The sequence below is a fragment of the Ictidomys tridecemlineatus genome, chromosome 3 (genome assembly GCF_052094955.1).
Source record: "Ictidomys tridecemlineatus isolate mIctTri1 chromosome 3, mIctTri1.hap1, whole genome shotgun sequence".
Classification (NCBI taxonomy): domain Eukaryota; kingdom Metazoa; phylum Chordata; class Mammalia; order Rodentia; family Sciuridae; genus Ictidomys; species Ictidomys tridecemlineatus.
In genome coordinates this window covers 35520544-35536427 of record NC_135479.1, presented here as the reverse complement: position 1 = coordinate 35536427, position 15884 = coordinate 35520544, and the positions used below count along the sequence as shown (strand labels likewise).

The 15884-nt window shown below is 52.0% G+C and overlaps 1 long non-coding RNA gene across 4 annotated transcripts in view; it reads right to left on the bottom strand.

Annotated features, from left to right (window-relative positions):
• Positions 1-12525, bottom strand: part of LOC120884145 (uncharacterized) — a 59610-nt gene extending 47085 nt beyond the window's left edge. For 3 of the 4 annotated variants that reach the window (XR_013436176.1, XR_013436174.1, XR_013436177.1), the window contains exons 1-3: positions 12431-12525; positions 3581-3772; positions 1286-1503 (exon numbers count right to left, since the gene is read on the bottom strand). This is a non-coding gene — a long non-coding RNA (uncharacterized LOC120884145). The remainder of the gene's footprint in view (positions 1-1285; positions 1504-3580; positions 3773-12430) is intronic. The other variant, XR_013436175.1, reaches the window with a different exon arrangement.
• Between the last annotated feature and the right edge of the window lie 3359 nt (positions 12526-15884).

Sequence of the window (15884 nt, the reverse complement as noted above, 5' to 3'; positions counted from 1 at the left end):
CTCTCTCTTTCTCTTTCTCTCCTGCTCTTGTCTCTCTCTCCCTCCTCTCCTCTTGTCTCCCTCTCTCTCTCTCTCTCTCCTTCTCTTTCTCTCTCTCTCTCCTGCTTTTGTCTCCCCCCTCCCTCTCCTCCTCTCTCTCTCTCTCTCTCTCTCTCCTTCTCTCTCTCTCTCTCCTTCTCTCTCTCTCCTTCTCTCTCTCTGCCCTCCCTCCTTCTCTCTCTCTCTCTCTCTCTCTCTCTCTCTCTCTCTCTCTCCTTCTCTTTCTCTCTCTCTCTCTCTCCTGCTCTTGTCTCGCCCCTCCCTCTCCTCCCCCCCCTCTCTCCCTCTCTCTCTCCTGCTCTTGTCTCCCTCTCTCTCTCTCTCTCCCTCTCTGCCCTCCCTCTGCTCAGCCCTGCTGGTGGAGTGGAGCAGGCTGGGCCACAGCTCCGAGGGCTGTGGAAATGAGAAGGTCGCACCTCGCACCTTACCAGGAGAGTGGGTCTGCCCTCCTAATGAGGAGGAAGGAGGCCTCTTCTCGGGAATTAATGAGACCACCAAGAACAAAAGAGGCGACCAGTAGAGGCCAGAGAGGCGGGGCGGCGTTAAGCCGTCCCCGCAGAACCACACGGTGGCAATAATAGAGTGAGGAAAAATGGAGTCAAGATCCCTGTGGTAAAAACTATTAGAGGAGGCGAATTATAAAACTATTAACCAGAATGTAACTCCCAATTAAAAGATGATTTAACACTGGAACCTGATGGATGAATTTTGATTAAATGGAGAACTATTAGGAGCCCAGGGATAAGGCTGCTCCTGCCAGTTCTAAAAGTTAAAAGGCAGTTTGATATAAAAATTTATAAATTAAGGTTAATTACTTTAAATAACATGGCTGGAAGCAATGAAAAGAAATTTGTCAGAATCTCCAGAGTTTGGGGCAAGACAGATACAGATGTCCGGGCTGGCCCCTGGGAACCCAGAGGTCAGGGCGGGGACACTGGAGGCCAGCAAGAGGGCAGCGGATGGCCACCTTCCACCAAACCCCACCAAGAAGTGAGTGGCTGACGAGGGGGCCAGGGTGGGGGTCCCCTGGCGTTCTCCCACCCGACTCCATCAGCAGGGTCCCCAGTCCATGACCCCAGGTAGGGGTGACAAAGGTGTACCACCTCAGTCTTGTCCCCACCTAAGAGAAGTCATGGTACCCCATGGCCTGCCTCACCCTGCTCAAGGCTCCAGCCAGGGCTGAGCAGGCCCAGGAGAAATGGACAGAAGGAGGCCCTGTGCTTAGGGCTGCTCAAGCCACACTCACCAGCCCATGTCCTCAGGACTCCGGCTGGGCCTCAGCTCCTCATCTGTACTGTGGAGGGAACAGCCTCTCCTTGTGGGACTGTCCTGCAGACCAGAGGCAAAGCCCTCAGCTCAGCCGCTGGCCTGGGAACAGCAGTGATTTCCATCTGTCCCCCAGGTCACATCCAAGTGAGATGTGCTGTCATTGGTATTTCTTCACCAAGACGCGTTCGAAACACTCTACGGACACAGAATAAAAATACCCCTTAGGTTTCCCAGCACCCCTTGAAGTCAGGTGTGTTATCATTCACAATTCACAGACCAGGAATCGGAGGCTCAGGACAAGCAGCTGGCAGTGGCCGACCTGGTGATCCCTTTCACATTCCCATGAAGCCTTTCACTTTCACTTCTGCTGTGCCTCTTGATACAAACAGTAACACGACAGGAAGGGTGTACAGGCATGTCCAAGGGGGTTCAAGAAGCCCAGGTGCTGACATGGGTGCTAACGGCACAGGTGGTTTTCTGTTTGTTTTTAATTTGGGGTCCTTTTTAGGGATTGACACTTTACCACTGAGCTACCTCCCTGGTTCCTTTTACTTTTTATTTTGAGACAGGATCTCCCTAAATTGCTGAGACTGGCCTTGAACTTGGGATCCTCCTGCCTCAGCCTCCCCAGTTGCTGGGATTACAGTGTGTGCCAACATGCCCAGAGACACAGTGTTTTTGCTTCACCTTTATTGTTGGTGTTGTTGTTGTTATTTATATAAAGAAGAAATCAGAATATGCCAGACACAGTGGTTTATGCCTATATTCCCAGTGGCTTGGGAAACTAAGGCAAGAGGATTAAAAGTTTGAGGCCAGCCTTGGCAACTTACAGAGACCCTGTCTCCAAAAAAAGAAAAAGAAAAAAAGAAGAAATTATAATAAACAACTTCCAAGTGAATATGATAATGGGTGATTCATGGCATGTAGATTATAACTCATTAAGGCTGGTTTTTTAAAAATGAATGGGGGTACCCCAAAGCAAATGGCCCACACTTTCTTTGCATTGCACAGTGTGTGGTGTGAGCTAAGTCTTGTAAGACCAAGAAAGGCAGAGTGGCAGGGTGGGGGGGCCCTAGGATGAGGCCTTCAAGACTGTCTTGCAGAAGTTTGTGAAGGCAGGCACTGAGAAAGAGGAGGCCGATACTCAGGGCCCAGCTCACCACGTGGCTGGTGCCTTCCGCTTTCCAGGTCCTTCAATGGGGGGCAAGGGAGGGGCAACTTCACGAAAACACTCCCTGGGTTAGCTTTCCATTATTGTGGCAGGCCCTAGAGAGAATCAACTTCCAAAGAGAAAAGGTCCATTTTGACTCACAGTTTGGGAGGTTTATTTATTTATTTTAGATGAACACAATACCTTTTTTTAAAGTTTATTTTTTAGTTGTAGGTGGACACAATACCTTTATTTTATTTTTATGTGACGCTGAGGATCGAGCCCAGCGCCCCACGTGTGCTAGGCCAGCGCTCTACCATTGAGCCACAGCCCCAATTCTTGGAAGGTCTCTTGATCAGCTGGTCCTCTTGCTTTGGGCAAAGGAACCCATCATGGCAGCAACATGAGGTGGAACAACCTCTCAAGGAAGCAGGGGGTCAAGAGAAAAGCAAAGAGGGAGCTGGGATTTCACATGCCCTTCAACGATATGCTCCCAATAGCCTAAAGATCTCCCACTAGGCCCCACCTCTTAAAGGCACACCACCTTTCCACAGCGCCTCCCTGGGACTAGGCCTTTAATACATGAACCTTTGGGAGGCATTCCAGACCCAAACTCTTGCACTCCCCCAAATACATAAGCAGAAAAATAATACTGCGATTGAACAGTTTGTCATGATAGTGAAGATCCCATTTACGGTGTTACTATGATTGCTCTTGCTGTCGGGAAAGCAACAGGATGAACACAGAATTTCCTAAAGGGAGTTCCAAAGAACATTCTCTGACTACAGATTTTTTTTTTTCACATAAAACTTATGAACACCCAGGAACTGAAGCTCTGTGGATCACACCTCGAGGAGTGGAGGGGAATGGAGGGAACCTAAGTCCCTGAATCCGACAGGCTGGGTTCGATTGCAGCCTGTTTCCAGTGTGGCCTTGGGTCATTTGTTTCCTTGCTCTGGGCCTCAACTTTCCCAGCTGTAAAATGGAGGAACTAATGCCCACCTCATAAGTAGCTGCGGTGAGATTTAGATTAAACGTGGCAGTTACAGGTAGGCAACAAATGTCTGTCCCCCGAATTTCACACATGAATTGTACACGCAGTGAATAACAGCCAGGACTCACATCTGGGTTTTCTGTCGCGTAGGGAGCAGGGAACCTCCGTCCAGCCTCAGTGGGGCAAAGGAGGTCACCTTCAGGATGGGCTGCTGAGGTGTCGCACAGCAGAAGGCCTGGACCAGGCAGGACTGAGTCGACTCCAGCACTGAGGGACTCTGGGACCAAAGGAAAGTCATGTCGCTGCTCAGGTTTCTGCACCTGTAAAGTGTGGATAGAAGCAGTGCCTTCCGCATGAGGCTGTGAGGCAGAAAATTAATGCAGATAAAATGCTCACAGCAGAAATTGACGCCCGGAGAGCGCCGGGTAAATGTGAGCTATTGTTTTTGTTACTATTACTGTTCTCTGCTGGGCTCCAAGTCCTGAATTCTTTCCCCAAAGGGTCCTGAAAAAACAGGGTGACAACCCAGTCTGCCAGGATGACCCCTCTCTGGTCTGTCCTTCCCAGAGACCAGTCCCGTCATGGCTTCTTCATGTCCCTGTGGGGATTTTGCTAATGACATAGGCCCTGATGGGGATAATGACATCAGCCTGTGCTGAGAGAAGCCTGTGATGGGCTGATCCTCACGGGCTTCATCTCACTAACGGAGAACCTAGGTTACCCTCACCCTCATCTCACATTTGAATGGGGTCCTCTCAAATCAGTCAGGTGGCTCCCTGCGAGATGAGCCAAATAGGCTATCACATCCGCTAATTGTCAGTGGGAAAACTCAAAGTTAAGGGGCTCTCCTGCCACCAGACGGGGTCGAGAACCCAAATTTCCTGACTTCTAAGCCCAGTCTATTCCTCCTGTGTTGTGCCAAGCTCTACATTGTAACATTGTCCTCTTCACAACGGGCCACTTGTGCTCTGAGGATGAAACTCACTGATAGAGTGTCCTTGGGGCAAGACACAGTGGCACACACCTGTAATCCCAGACACTACGGAGGCTGAGGCAGGAAGACCTCAAGTTTGAGGCCAGCCTCAGCAACTCAGTGAGGCCCTACGCAACTCAGCAAGACCCTGTCTCAAAATAAAACATAAAACGGGCTGGGGATGTGACTTGGTGGTTAAGCACCCCTTGGTTCAACCCCTGGTACAAAAAAAAAAGACTGTTCTGGTCATGATCAGAAATCCAATTGCCCTGGCCCATCCTACTGCCCATCTCTAGGCACCACCCATTTCCTCCCACTTCGGGCTTAACAGGGGCCTTTCCTGGGCCCACAAATCAAACTGTCATCTGAGCTCTAATGGCTTATAGAGGCCTTGGCCTGGGCCACCTCTGACCCCAGGACAGAGCGGAGCTGATATTGTCGAGCCTCATGAGCCTCCTCCATCTCCCACAACACAGAGCTCAATGGCCACAGTGACACCATCCTGAGATATAGCTCTAGGGGGAGAGGTCAAGGGTTAAAGGTCAGCTTTAGGGTCTGCTGCGTCCCTTCCCTTTCCAGCTCTTCTCTCCCTCCCTTCAGTGCTGCTGAACTCTCTGAAGCTCAGTCATCTCGCCCTTACAAAGGCCTTCACAGCACCCACTTTGCTGGTTGCCTTGGGGACTAGAACTGCATGCTCCCAGAGCTGGTGGCCAGGGATGGCATCCCCCAGGGACAGCCCAGCCTGTGGCTCTGGGTCTCCCCAAGGTCATCTCCCTGCGGTGCTGCATTCAGAGAGAACATGGGGATGTAGTCTCAGTTCTCCCAAAGCTTCTTAATGCCCTTGACATTCCTGACAAGGTCAAACTTCTCCCAGCCCTCTCGGCCATCTCCCCTCCCCCAGCGGCACAGCCTGGATCCTCCCTCTCCCCACAAACCTCCCCACACTCCCTGCCTGCAGGTGCTTGGCTCTCCTGCTCCCCTTGGCCTTCTATCTTCCTCTGTCACAGGTAGACACCTTACCCGTGCTGAATCTGAGATTTGGGGATGCCTTTAAATTCTTCCTAGTATCACTACCCCTGCCCAAGCAGCTGGGGCCCAAAAAGGACCAGAGAGTTCCTTGGAAGGGTAGAGACTGAGAATCCTGCGCTGCACATTTTTGGTGCTGTAATATAGGGTTGTCCTTATTATCAGGCACAGTGACGCTATTTATTTATTTTTGTTTTTGCTTTTTTAATTTTTCTTACTGGGAATTGAACCCAGGGGTGCTTTGCCATGGAGCTACACCCCCAGCCCTTTTTATTTATTTATTTATTTTTTAATTTTGAGACAGGGTCTGGCTAAGTGGCCCAATCTGGCCTCAAACTTGCAAGCACGTTCGGTGCGACACGATCATCACTCCACAGTCTACTCCTTGAGGATCTCGCAGTCACATTGAGGGAATAACCTGAAGTCTGCTGAACTGCCTGTAAAAGACGTGCCTTCTAGAAGGAGTGAGTGACCGGAGAGACTTAACTCTGTCCAAAGAAAATGAAAAAGGGATGAGTCGGCCTTTGACGAGGGGTGAGCGTTTCTGGAGAGGACAGTTGGGGTCTGTAAAGGTCCAGATAAGAAAGGACATCAATGGGGCTGGGGTTGTGGCTCAGGGGCAGAGCGCTGGCCTAGCATGTGCGAGGCACTGGGTTCAATCCTTGGCACTCCGTAAAAATGAATAAATAAAATAAAGGTATAAAAATGTTGTATCTATTAAGAAAAAAAGAAATGAATGAAAGAGAGAGAAAGGACCCAGGCACTGAGCAGTCTGGAGCGGGAGACGAGAGGGACAAGGCCTAAAAGGCAGGTGGAAACAGATCACCCCGGGCTGGAGCACAGGCTGGGGATCTGGGCTGGAGCCCCTGGGTCTAGGGAGCCAGGGAAGGTTTGGGGGTGCTGGAATAAAATAACCAAATCTTTTATAGAATGCTAACCAGTGGCCAGTGGAGAAAGGGGCGGGGAGGAGAAACTGGTGTGGGGACCAGGAAGAAAGTCTAGGCACAGTCAGAGCAAGGACAAGAGGCTTGATGTGGAGACACATTCAAGAACTGACAGGGACCAGCAGGGACAGAGGAAGGGAAAGGAAGGGGGAGACCAGACTCCAGGTCATCACTGTAGATCTCTCACTGCCCCTTAACCCACCTCTGTCCCCCTCATGGCCAACTCTGTGTGCTCTTGACATCTCTATCCTTCCCTCGGGGACCCAGACAGCCCTCTGTGGCTTTGCTCCTTATCCAACCCCCCAGGGAGAATCTTCAAAGCCACAGACTCCCAGGCTGCTGGACCCTGCTATCCCTGGGGAAGCTGAACCATGGAACTCAAAGGAAATGCAGTGCATTTACAGTTTACAAGAGGTCGAGGGTTAGAGTTCACGGGTTCTGTAGGTTTCAGAGTCTGACGGCCTACCTGACTCTACCACCTGCTAGTTGTGTGCGTTTGAACTGCCCAAGATCCTCAGTTTCTCAATCTGTAAAGTGGGGCTAATGTTGGTCCCTATCTCTTAGAGCTGTTAAAAGGACAGAAGGAGATAAAAACATGTAATGTAATGCCAGGCACACAGCAAGCACTCAATAGATGTTGGGTTTTCTTTTCTTTCTCTCTGTTTTTTTTTTTTTTTTTAATTTCTGGGCCAGAACTGGGGATCAAACCCAAGGTCTCACACATTCTGGGCCACTGAGCTACAACTCAGCTTATATTTTTATATAGCAGGTCTTGTGCCAGACACGAAGGAGGCATAAATGTATAAGGCAGGGTCCCTGCTGGGCATTATGGCACAATCCTATAATCCTAGGGGCTGAGGAGGCTGAAGCAGGAGAATCTCAAGTTTGAGGCCAGCTTCGACAACTTGGTGAGATCTTCAGCAACTTAGCCAGACCCTGTCTCAAAATTTAAAAATAATAAAATAAAATTAAAATACTTTAAAGGTAGGGTTTCTACATTCACAGATCTAACAGGATGTAAGGTGGGGTGCTGGGAGAGGCCTTTCCATTTGGTTCTAAAGACAAAAGAAATAGAAGACACAAACCCAGCCTCAGGGAGCTCCCAGACAGGGGCAAGAGTAGTGTCATACACAAGACTCAGTCTCTGCTTTTCAGAAGTTTTAGCCTAGGCTGGGGCTGCTTAGCATGAGTGAGGCCCAAAACACAACTCTGGGGTCTCATGGGAGGATCACCCTACCCTCCCACCCACCCAGGGAGCATCCAGCCTGTTGGGTGAGGGTGAACCTTTGCAACCGAGGCCTCCCTTCCTCAGCCGCCCCTTCTTATCCACTCACCTGGAGAACTGCTACTCTTTCTTCAAACATCACCTCCTCCAAGGAGACCTCCATGATTCCAACAGACACAGAAGTCTCCCACCCTGGGTCTCTCCCAGAGCACTTTGCTCCCTCCTCCATCGGGGCACTTCACATTCTGCACTGAAGGAGACTGTGCCTGTGTGTCTGCCTGCCTGTCATCTGTCTGTCTGTCTCCAGGTCACCTCCCTGACAAGGCCCATATTTGTGAAAGTCAAAGTGACCTGGCCTCACTCGAGGTCTGCCATGTCTCCCTGACACTGAGCGTGATGCTGAGCACCTCTCTGGGACCTCCAACAAGATCCAGGACAGCAAGAACAATGGAGATTCTGGGAAGTCCCCTGCATGCTCTGGCCACACGGTGCCAGCCTGCTCCTTACAGCAGCAGTGTTACGCGTGCCACAGAAGCAGCGGCAGTTCCTCTGTCCTGTCTCCACCTTGGGCGGCATGCCCTGGAAAAACACCACAAATATAACACAAATCTGTTACCAAACAAAACGACAAGGGCATGGAGCCAGGAAATCGCAGAGCCTGCCCAGAGCCCTCCAGCAGGCCAGGGCCTCTTGGCCCATCTTTTGGACGGTTCATGCAGGCCAAAGCCAATAGCAAGGCATGTGTCCAAAACGTGTTGGACAACAGAGATTTGAACACCCAGAGAGCTTCTCTGCTTTCCCTTCCTCCTGCACGGGCTGCTCCCCAGAGGTCAAAGTGCATGCAGCCCAGGGAAGAACTGGGTTCACATCCTGCCAGGTGCACAATCTTGGACAAAACATTTGGCCTCTTGGAGCCTCAGCTTCCTCATCTAGAAAACGGGTATGATCAAGGCTGGGCAAAGGACCGTGATGAACTTGCATTTGGAAGAGCTTTGTGAAGGAGACAAGGGGCATGAACCATTTGAATTGTTGCCATATTATTGTTATTAGAACAGAAGAGCAGAGATTCAAGCCCCTGACCCCTGGATCAAGGGTCCCCAGCATCTGCTCTCAGCTGGGTTTTCTGATCCAAAGTCCAACAAAGGGCTGGGGATGTGGCTCAAGCGGTAGCGCGCTCGCCTGGCATGTGTGCGGCCTGGGTTCAATCCTCAGCACCACATACCAACAAAGATGTTGTGTCCGCTGAGAACTAAAAAAATAAATAAATATTTTAAAAAATTCTCTCTCTCTCTCTCTCTCTCTCTCTCTCTCTCTCTCTCTCTCCTCTCTCACTCTCTCTTTAAAAAAAAAAAGTCCAACAAAGCATGCACCAACTGGTGAGAAAGAGGAGGAGGGTAGGTGTGTGCGTGAGTGTGTGCCTACCCATGTGTGCATGATCTGTGCATGCATGTCCACGTGCACTCTGCATGTACACACCAGTGCGTGCATGCAGGTGTGTCCGTGTGCATATCTGTGCATGTGTGCACACCAAAGTGTGCTTGTGTGTGTGCATGCATATTTGCATTTGCATGCATGCAGATGTGTGGGTGTGTGTAACTGTGTCTGCCCGGGATAAGGAGAGGAGGGGATGGAGGGAAGAAAAGGAGAAATCATCAAGAAGAAAAGAAGAAAAGCACCAGGAAGAGGAGGACTGAGGTATTCGGTTACATGATCTAAATTCTAATCAAACATCATTTAAAGCGTGTTTTATTTCAGCCTCCGGAGAGCCGGTCCCTCCTGGCTGCTCACCATGGCAACGGGCCGCTCATTTCAGAAGTGTCATGCCACATTATCGTCCTGCCGCCTCACACGCTCTCGCCGCCTGACAACTTCGCTCTGCCCCTTGCGACAACCATCCTCGCTCCACCGGTTTATTTTTGGTGTCAGCCGGCCCCCCCTTCCCTGCCCCTCCCCACCATCAGTGGATTGAAAGACATCCTCGGCCCTCCAGCCGGTGAGCAACGCAGCCTGTTTGGTGATAAGAGATAATTTGAGAAGATATTTGCTTACATGTGTATGAACAATTTGCTGCATTAAGACAATTCCAGCCGGTGTGTGAGGATGGGGAGGGGGTGGCCGGTGCTCCAGCTGACAACACCCCCAGAAAGAGGAAGGAGGGGCCCTTCTCTCTTCTCAAGGCCCCTCCAATCTCCTGGGGGCCCTAGGAGATTCTCATCTCATCTGACTGACTTCCCCAGCATCAGGAGACAGTAGGCCTGCAGCGAACTCACTGTGTGACCTTGTGCAAGTTGCTCCCCTTCTCTGTGCCTCCCTTTCCTTATCTGGGTTGGACCAGTGTAGAACTGGGGATCCCTGCCAACTATGGCACTAGGTGAATCAAGGATTCTAAAACAGGAGCTATGGAGAGAGCGGCAAAGGGCTGAGGACCCTGACAGTGGATTGTCCCCTGATCTCCTCACCATTGTGCAACAGACAAGGGAAGAGGTGAGCCTGCGGCAGCTCCCATTTATCCATAGGACAATCCCAGCTCAGAAATGGTGGGGGTTGTGGGAGGAGTCCTGAAAATCCCAGACCTAGGATCAGAGGCTGTCCTGAGAGGGAGTGTCCTGGAGAGCCTTCCCTGCTCTCCATCACCGAGTGTCATCTCGGAAGCAGCTGCTTCCTCCAGTCACATTCCCACGCACATGTGCTCCCACATGAGTCTCCCAGATCAGGGGCCAAGGTGCAGGCACAAAGGCAGGTGCAGAAGAAGTTGGCAGGGAGGTGCTCCCTGAGACCCGAGAAGGAGGACATGACTTCTAAAGCCAAGCACAGAGACAATGGGATGAAAGGCAACGTGGCCCCAGCCCGAAACCTCCACCCACTAGGAGCCAAGAACCATCAGAGCTGCCTCCTGTGAAGGCTTCCAAGTGGGCCGGGCCCTGCACTTAGGACTGAGGGTAGAGCCCCCTTTCTAGCTGCTGTGATCTTCCGTGCAGGAGGAAGAAGGCCCGTGCCTTTATTGACCCATCTGTCAAGTGGGTCTGATAATGGTTCCTTCTCCAGGTGGCGGCTGTCAGGACTCAAAGGAGGTTTGGCAATTTGAGGCATACAGTGGGCATTCAATAAATGTCAGTCAATAGAAGTTGTCATAGTAACTGGGGACTGAGGAGCAAGAGGTTTGCATTTCCTGGGCCTCATTCCCCACCACCTCAGTCTCCTGTGCATCTGGATTCTGTAGCTGATTTGATTTCTACTCAGGAAATGTCCTGGGGAGGACAGACACCCCCGGACGGACCTGTCTTACACACTCATCAAAGGTCTCTGCTTGGTTTCTTTGACCCCCTCCAAGAGGTCATCAGATCATGCGGGGTGATTTCTTCCTCCCCCTCACTTTATCTCCTACCTTCAGGGTTGGGGTAACCAACCTCCTCAGCAGGACCCCACAGAGCTCCTGAAAACATAAGGCCCACTGAGAACTTAGACCTCCACTTACCTCACCCGACTAGCCTGCGCCCTGACCTGAGGTCCAACCCAGACTCCCAGGAAGAACTGTCCCAGGGAAAACCAGAGTAGGGAGGGAAATGCCAGTCTCCTTTGCCATTAGGCTCTAGGTGGCAGACCTTGGCAGAGTTCTCTACCCCCGATGCAGGACGCAGTGGATCAGAAAAGCAATAGGCTGCAGGGAGAGGGATCTCTAGGATTAGTGGGGCCAGCACCCAACCTCAGCTCCATTACTTCTCAGTAATGACCAGGGGCCTAGCCTCAGTGTTCCTATTCATGAAATGGGGATGACAATACATATTCACGGGCATGAAGTTGCTGGCATGATTAGAGACATGCCTAGCACATAGTAGATATCCAATAAAAATCATAATGACCAATAATATCATAATAATGAATAACATTATAAATAATAAGGACCAAGTGGGCCAAATACTGCCCCAAGTGGAACAGGAAGCTATTTCCCTTCTACCTGCTCAAGGCCTCCACATAGATGGCAGTGGCTGAAGGCTTACCTGGCTAAAACCTAGTGCCCTGGGCCCTCTCTTTCTCCTCCTTTTCTGAACCCTGCCTTACTCCACAGCTCTGAAGGGCCTGGAAGGTGATGGGCTGGGGACTGTCCTGCCACATGCATGCCCCAGTGGAGCTCTTTCCTTTCCTGTCTCCTAGCAAAGTATTTGAATCACAGGGTCTCAATGCTCCACTCGCTGGGAGCTGGAAGGTTGGAGGCTGAGCACTTGGAGGGGCAGGGTAGGAAGCTTTGGCCCAAAGAGGAGTGAGCAGCGACTGTATGGCCAAAAACAGGACTTCGGCCATTAAAGCCGTGAGGTTTGCTGAAGGCCAACCTTTCCCACCCCACAAGCACCCGGTGCCCACCCAGATCCAAGCTCTCCAGGCCAAGGGCACAGGATTCAGGGACCTGGGTCCTCAGCCTCCTCCACCCCTCCCAGCCCTGAGGCCTTCAGCTGGGCCCTTGACCCCCTGAGCCTCAGTTTCCACGTTTGCCCTGAGGAGATGAGGCGGCCCTGCCTCCTGGAGGAGCACTAGAGGGGATGTGTGACATTCGGGAGGGGCCAGGGGCCACCGGATCGCGACAGAAGCAGGCAGCTGAGTGTGGCCGTGGCTTTGAGCTTTCACCTCCGCACCTCTCCCCAAACTGCGGGCGGACGGCGGGGTGAGGGCGACGGCCAGGGACAGGAGGGGCGGCGACCCCCGGGGCCAGGCGGGTCCCCAGGGCCGCGCAGCCCCGCCCGCCAGCGCGGGGGGCCTTGGGGGAAGGGGCCGCAGCGCCCAGCTCACCTCCCGACGGTGAAATGTGGCCATTTACCTTCACGCTCCAGCGCCGCCACCTAAATCACTGTCTCCGCGCCCGCGCTCAAGGTTGCTCCCCAGCCCGCCGCCAACAAAGCGGCCGCCGCCACCGCGGGGACTCCGCGACCTGCGCCCCCCGTCGCAACATCCCCGCGTCCCCTCCCCTCCCCGCCCTGCGGTTGCCTCCTTTATTTTATTCTATGTGTTTTTATTTGTTTATTTTTGTCCCACGGACCCAGCTCAGAGAGCAGGTGGCCCAGGACCCCTCCCCCAACCAGCCCAAACCCATCCGGAGCCTAGTGTTGGGGTCGGGACCCCAGAGGAGGGTCTCAGGACAGCCCTGAGTGAGGAAGGCACTCTGTGCCACTTCCAACTTAGATCCCTCTACCTAGCTGGGTGCCTGGAGTACAGGGTACATGAATATTTTTAAGCCACTAACTCCCTAGTGACTGTCACTCATGATGCATCCTGTGTGCGTTCAAGTGCTAATCTGCAGAAGGTAAACACCCAGCTGTCCCTGCGACCCTGTTTTGGTGTTTCTTCTTCATTAGCCTCCTCCCTTCTGGTGCCTCCTGTCCCCACCCCCATCTTTGTCTTTGTTCTCCCTGGGGGATTCACCACTTGTCACTTTTCTGTCCAGAGAAAGGAGAAATCGTGGAAGGGGGGTACAGGAGAGGCCCCAGGCCCTGGTCTCTCAGTCCACAGGGAACCTCTTTGGAACAGGATGGGGAGCTGTTGTCACTGAGAACCTGAACCAGGGCCGCTCTGAGCTCCTCCATCTCTGGACCTGCATCCCTTGGCTCTGGTACTCATCTCTTTCATTTGCACCTTATTTCTCTGTCTTGTCTGAGGATGGTGTCTCTGCCTCTGATGGAGGATTCCCCAGGACAGAAACGGTTTTCTTCATCCCTTGGGACCTGGGTTATAGTCCTTCCCACCAAATTGAGGTCCCAGAGTAGGGCGTTGGGGCTCCCCCATCATACTGGGAGCTCCCCCCCAGTACAGGACCTACAAACTGGGACCACAAATCCCAACAAACTGGGGACTCTCCAAGGCCACAGGCTGGTCTCTCCCACCCAGACCAGGAGCCCCTCAGGCCCCTGCTGACCACACCTCACCTACCTCCAGGGTCCTGCCCCACTCTCAGCCACTGTGGTTCTAGAAGCCCTTGGGTCTGGACACGACACCAGCTGCCTCATGTCCTAGCTCTGTGACCTTAGACAAGTCACATGATCTCTAGGGAGTATGCCCAGGAAGTGATGAGGCTCCAATGAGATTTAGTAAAAAGGTCTAGCCCAGTCAGTGCCTGGTAGATAGTAGTTGTTCAATAAATTCAGATCTTGTTCCCTTCCCCTCCTGAGATTGAGAAGTATATTCCAAGCCTACTCTTCCCCCTTGGGCTAACAGACAGAGGACCACCAGATTTGGAAAGGAACTCCCACAAAACACATACACACACACACACACACACACACACACACACACTCCCATCAAGTAACTGGGTAGTGGCCTCCTTCTTTAGGGGATGGGCAGTGGCAAGGAGTTAAATGTATTAAGCAATTTACAATTAATATAGAAGTCATTCCAGAGATAGCTACTAGAAAGAGTACAACAGGGCAATTAACCCACTAATACACTAGGCTATTACATCGCTATGTCTCTTATTTTAGCCCGAGGTGATTTGAAACGCATTGGATTAGAGGATATTACAGGAGATAGCATGAAAAATAGCTTAATGTAATGAGCCGTCCCGTGATGTCTGCTATTAAAGATGATTTGCAGTTGAAAACTACAACATACAGTAGTTCAGCTATTTGAGGACCAAGGGGGTGGGGGCTGGGGAGGTGCCGTTAACCCTTCCCTCCTGCCCGCTGCCCCACCCCCACCAGGCCCTCCGCCACCTTCATGCCAAGATTATCAAGTGCATCTTATTAGGCGACAATGGCTTCATTGGGAGATTGGAGATTGGAGCCTGAGGTTGATAAAGAACCAATAATCTGCTAATAACCTTTAAAAAATAGATTCCCCCAGGGAGCTGTACTAATGGGCTGAGGCTGGGGAGGGAGGTTGATTGGCAACTGGGCAGCCGAGGTGGAGGAGGATGTGGGATTAGGGTTGGGAGAGGCTTCCCTGGAGAGGGGGAGGTCGATACCCCCAGCTCCCCTGAATGAGAAGGCGGGAAGGTGTGTGGGTCACGGCCCACCGCTTGGAGGCGAGCCTGTAAGTTTGTGTATCATATGTGTATGTGTGCATTAATTACAACACAAGAAACTAACGATTTTTGTTTTCTTCTTAGCCTTTGGAAGGTGCATCGCAGCTTTTAAAGGTTATTTCTTAAACATTAGTCCCCTGGACTTCACGGGCATCTGGAGAGGTAGGTAGAATTAGACCTTCATTGTACAATAAGGCATCGGCGCTCAGAGAAAGCAAGTAACTTACCCAAGGTTCATGGGGCCAGTTATGTAATCAGCAGGAATCGAGGAGAGGTTTTGGACTGGACAGCGGGTGTTCAATGCTCTGTTACTCCAGCTGTGTCTGTGTTCTACCTAAGATGTCTCTACCTACTGCAAGACCCAGAGGGTCTTTTCTTCCAAACGTTCCATTGCTTTGCATCTTCGTTGTAGGTCTGGGATCCGGTTGGCCTCAGTTTCTGTGTCTGGGGAGAGGTAAGGCTCGATCTCATCTTTTGCAGTTGGGTTATGAGTGCATCTGCAGGTCCCTGTGTTTGATGAGTACTTATGGGGCAGAGCACACACACCTGCCCACCGCCATACAGTGGCCTAAGAGGCACAGGCAGAGGCCACAGGCACGCTTCAGCCCTTGGGGCATTGGAGGATATCACCAGCTGCAGGAGTGAGCCCAAGGTGTTCTTGTTTAGGTGAGTGTACCTGGAATACCAGGTGTGTGTGCTGGTGAGTGGCTGTCATTGCTATGTACGTCCGAGGGTAGAAGTGTCTCTGGGCATATAGGTCTGTGGTGAGCATTTGTGGACATGTCACTATTGTGGTTGAATCTGGACTCATCACACTGTGTGTGTGTGTGTGTGTGTGTGTGTGTGTGTGAGAGAGAGAGAGAGAGAGAGAGAGAGAGAGAGAGAGAGAGAGAGGCGCGCTGCATGTGTGGTGCCCTGGGTCCGTGTCCGTGTCTGTGGACCCATGTGCTGCCGTGCAGCGCCTCTCCTGGTGCCGCCACCTCCGACAGCCACCGGGCCAGCCGGGAGCAGCCTCACCCCTCGCCCCCCTCATCGCTGTCTTTTTATCATCATTTGCTGCAAAAGGGAGCCCAGGAGGACGGTGATAAATAAGGGCCACTTAAAATACGAGACGACCACTCTGACTTTGGGGAATATTTCTTCTGTGGAGCAGCTGGTGCCGCCTCTGTCCTTGTGGAAAGGGGTCCCAGGGGCCGCCAGCCCCTGCCCAGCTTCCTCAGGCTCCCTGGCCTCCTCCCAGCTGCCCCCTCCCAACCCT